This window comes from Engraulis encrasicolus, chromosome 10 (genome assembly GCF_034702125.1).
Source record: "Engraulis encrasicolus isolate BLACKSEA-1 chromosome 10, IST_EnEncr_1.0, whole genome shotgun sequence".
NCBI lineage: Eukaryota > Metazoa > Chordata > Actinopteri > Clupeiformes > Engraulidae > Engraulis > Engraulis encrasicolus.
Genome location: NC_085866.1, coordinates 9037269 through 9042097, shown reverse-complemented (window position 1 = coordinate 9042097; position 4829 = coordinate 9037269). Strand labels below are relative to the sequence as shown.

General features: G+C 45.2%; 1 protein-coding gene across 1 annotated transcript in view; it reads right to left on the bottom strand.

Moving 5' to 3' along the window:
* The window catches only part of plch2a (phospholipase C, eta 2a), a 343556-nt gene extending 340997 nt beyond the window's left edge, over positions 1-2559 (bottom strand). Inside the window, exon 1 of the mRNA XM_063207996.1 lies at positions 1992-2559. The gene's annotated coding sequence lies outside the window, so the exon portion shown is untranslated. The remainder of the gene's footprint in view (positions 1-1991) is intronic.
* Positions 2560-4829: the final 2270 nt, after the last annotated feature.

The following is a 4829-nucleotide window of genomic DNA, read 5'->3' as shown; positions in this document are numbered from 1 at the left end:
ACCTCTGAACAACTCCACTACAAAGTCCTTAGAAGAAAGTTGTTAAAAACAGAGCTCTTTAAGAAATGAAAGTGTGGTACTACACTGCATATGTCCTGAAGGGGTGTCCTGAGGAAGTGTGGAGAGATAAAGAATAGATTTATGCCACATGGGGCCGTTTGGCTTAACAGCCCTGTAGCCAGAAGTCAGAGTCTTATCCCAGCAGCCTTCAGCTACAGACTGTTCAGTGCAGAACTGTACGTAGATCACTGCTCATCACTCGCGCAGGCACGCAGGCACGCGCACATACACACACACACACACACACACACGCGCGCAGGCGCGTGTACACGCACGCACGCACGCACGCAAGCACACACACACACACATATACGCATGCAGGCGTGTACACGCACGCACGCACGCACACACACACACACACACACACACACACACGCACGCACACACACACACACACACACACACACACACACACACACAGAGTGTCACTGCTGTCTTCATTTTGAAACGTTTTCACATAAAGATTAATGCCAGTCGTGAATTTTTAAAACCTGAGGGGGGAAAAGAATGTTTCCTGTCATTCAATCATTCAGTCATTAAGTAGCCTACAGTTCTTTCTTTCTTTCTTTCTTTCTTTCTTTCTTTCTTTCTTTCTTTCTTTCTTTCTTTCTTTCTTTCTTTCTTTCTTTCTTTCTTTCTTTCTTTCTTTCTTTCTTTTCCTTTGCTCATACACAGACTTACTTTTTTATAGAACACCTTCCCAAAATTCCATAAAACACTTGTACTTTAAATGGAACTTTCTGGAGTTCTAGAACCGTTCATTGTTTTTCAACCATCAGTTCGTCATCCGCAGATGGAAAGGTGTGATGTGTGTGTATGTCATTCCCAAACTGAATCTCCCAGGAAATCTATGACGGCATGTTTTGCCTCTGAGGAATAGCTCAGACTACGAGTCTGTACACACATCCTGGAGATGTATTGTATGTACTCAACTGTGTCATAATTTACGACATGCACAGCACACTCAGACACACACGTGCACACACACGCACGCACGCGCACACACGCACGCACGCACGCACGCACGCACGCACGCACGCACGCACGCACACACACACACACACACACACACACACACACACACACACACACACACACACCCAGAGCCTGGCCATGTTGAATCACCTGGAGCCAGAGAGAGTTAGTGTTCAGAGACAGTACAGAGCTCCACACACCACACAGACGGAGCTTCAAACAGAAACAGCTGTGTCTGCTTTGACTGCACTGATATTGAGCATCAAACACAGAACACACACACACACACACACACACACACACACACACACACACACACACACACACACACACACACACACACACACACACACACACACACACACACACACACACACACACACACACACACACACACACACACACACACAGACACACTGACATAACATCACCACCCAAAGGGAGCTAAACTTTTTCTTTCATCTGTTAATGTTCTTTTCTTCCTGTGTACCTTTTTATTTCCAACTCCCTCTCTCCTGTCCTAACCCTCTACCCTTTAATTTGTTTTTAATACCTGTGCCTGCTCTCAGGTAAAGGTGTTGGGTTTCGCTGCACAGTCCGAAAGACGTTGAAAAGAAGTGAAAGCTTACACCAAAGACAGGAGAGAGAGAAGGAAAGAGAGAGAGAGAGAGAGAGAGAGAGAGAGAGAGAGAGAGAGAGAGAGAGAGAGAGAGAGAGAGGCAGCACAAATCTTTACAAAAGATTGTGAAGCCGTTGCGCTGAAATGACGGCAAACAAAACAAAACAAACTGCCAACTTGCTTCCACACCTGGTCCGATGTTTGCCTTACAAAGACTCGAACCGCAAACTCTCGTCGGCTCGCAAAGGTTCACAGCGGGTAAAAAATCCAAACTCTCCTCTCATTCCGCTCAAACTGACAGCAAACAAAAACAAATTTTAGTCCTTCATGTATTTACCTGTCTGTTCTGGTGTTTGTTCTTCAAAGACTACCGTAAAACCAACACGCTGTTGCCTTGCAAAAGTTCACAGACGGTAAAAATCCAAGTGTCTTGTCATCAGGTGTAGACCATGTGTTTTTCCAAGCAGGTCTTCAAAAACCAGGGCAAGCCAATCAAGCAAGCCAACCAGCGCTCCTTCCCTCCTTTTACCTATGCACACCTAGCCAGATCAGAGCACTGGAGGAGAGCAGGGAAAGGTGTGTACTCTGTAGGGTAGGGTAGGGTAGGGTAAGGTAGGGGAGTATCACGTTACCTGCATGGGAGTGTGAAGGCACTCTTCCTGGGATTGCTTCAGGTAGTTTCGGCCCCCCTTTCCCAATCCTGCCCTCTTCCTCCTTCCTGTGGTCAACACAATGACCCACTTATAGCTCCAAGTGTACACACACACACACTCACGAGTCTGCCGCCGCCCGCCGGACATACGATAGTCCTCCACTGAAACTCCTGGTGGTGAGTAAAGAGTTAAAAGATGGGAAGAGGAAACGTTTGCGGCTCCCGGTTCAGGGAAGCGGCTGCTGCGCGGTGCTCAGAGCCGGACTGCCGTAACTCAAGTGAGGAGAGTTGCAGTCAGGAAGTTGCTACATGTCATTTGAAAAAGGGCTTAGTCTACTTCAGTGTTTCTCAAAGTGTGGTCCGGGGACCACTGGTGGTCCGCGACAGAGCTCAGGTGGTCCGCGAGTGGATTTCTATTTTTCCAAGACGAGCTAGAAGTAGGCTATATTTGTAACACAATTACAAAGTTAAACTCATGGAAAGTCTTATTTTCACCATGATAATACAGGCTTGTAAATGTAAATAAAAAGTAAGTGATCTGCATTGAAATAAGATGTATCAAATTAGCACCCCTCAAATGTCAATTGAGTTGACAGGTGGTCCCTGAACACTTTTTGGGGGACAAAGTGGTCCTCGGTCTGAAAAAGTTTGAGAAACACTGGTCTACTTGGGTGGGTGTTCCTCAGCTATTCTAACTAAGCAACACCATTCTCTGCGTCAACACTGGGCAAGTAAGGGCAAAGGCAAGCTGAGGGGAAAAGGGGAGGGAGAAAGGGGCAGGGATAACACACACACACGCGCACGCGCACGCACACAGACACAGACACAGACACACAGACACACACACACAGACACACAGAAACAGACACAGACACAGACACAGACACACACACACACACACACACACACACACACACACACACACACACACACAGGGGAAGGGACAGGAGCACCAGACGTAGACCAAGGAGAAAAGAGGAGGGAAAACCGGGATATACTTCAAAGGACTTAACACTAAGAGAAAAACTTTGTTTGGATAGTTATTTTTTTTACGTAGGGCCTATTGTGCATCGCAATAAATAAATGATTTCTTTTGAGACCAAAAAGAAGAATATACGATACAGTAACTCTTATTTTTTATGTATTTATTATAAGTCATAATGCTGACCTTTCTTTCAGGGCACCAATATGAAAAAGTAAAATGGAAATGAGATGAATTGAAAAAAGTCAAGCAGGCAATGACATTTTATAATTCAATTATTTATGAGGATGTAATTTCATTTAATGCTACCGAAGTAATGGACTGTCTGAAGCGCACGACAAATGTCATCAAGTTCAAATGAGCCGGCTACGTTTGCCTGCAGGGTACTTTTTATTCATAACATAAATAACATGCAAAACACTCTGTGAAGCGTGACTGCACTTAAATGTATGGACACACACACCTATCACCTTCATACATACATACGCCCAGAAGTACGATCACTCTCACGCACACGAGACACACACGCACGCACGCACGCACGCATGCACGCATGCACGCACACACACACACACATCAGACGCGCGCACACACATCAGACACACACACATTCACACACACGCACACACACACACACACACACACACACACACACACACACACACACACACACACACACACACACACACACAAGGGTATGCATATGCATGTGCATGTACAAAAGATACTCAAGAACGTGTGCACACACCCTCACATTTATCCTGAAGAAGAAGACAAGCACGAGAGAGAGAGACAGAGAGAGAGAGAGAGAGAGAGAGAGAGAGAGAGAGAGAGAGAGAGAACGCACGCTGAAATGCACATCCATAAATTAACTTCAAGGACCAAAGTCCAGGAGGGTGTTCTGTTTCCCACAATGGCCTGTGTGTCCCCCTCACCACTTTTGCAGCATCATTAAAACAGTAAAACGCTGTAAAATGAAAATGACTGAGTAGTAACAATGGTTCATAGATACTCGAGTACAGACCCTCTGCCTATGGCCTCTTTGCTCTGACCTCGCTGGTCGGTGAAAAACATACCTACAACATACGTTTATTAGTGGTGTCAACAATGATCGATTCGGCGATCCAATCCAATGCGTGGCATGGACGATCCAGGATCGATGCGACAAGTTCCAGGATCGATGCGTCAATTTTTTTAAGTTTCAATTACTTCCATGGATATTTCGAGAGCAAATTAATGTTCAATTAAATAAAAGTCCTTCAAAGCATTGCAAGACTGATACTGACTGATCCAGACTGATACAGAAAACAGCCAATAAATTGTTGCTCAGTATCTGACTACTTGTATTGCCTCATCATGACTGATGAAACATTTGCTTTGTTTTCAGTAGAAATGTAATGCATTGCATTGCATTGTAGAATTGAATCGGATCGGATCGAATTGCATAGAATCGAATCGAATCTGATCGCTACCTCCCGAATCGTGATCGAATCGGATCGTGAAGGCAGTGCCAATCCACACCACTAGTAACTATAACATTA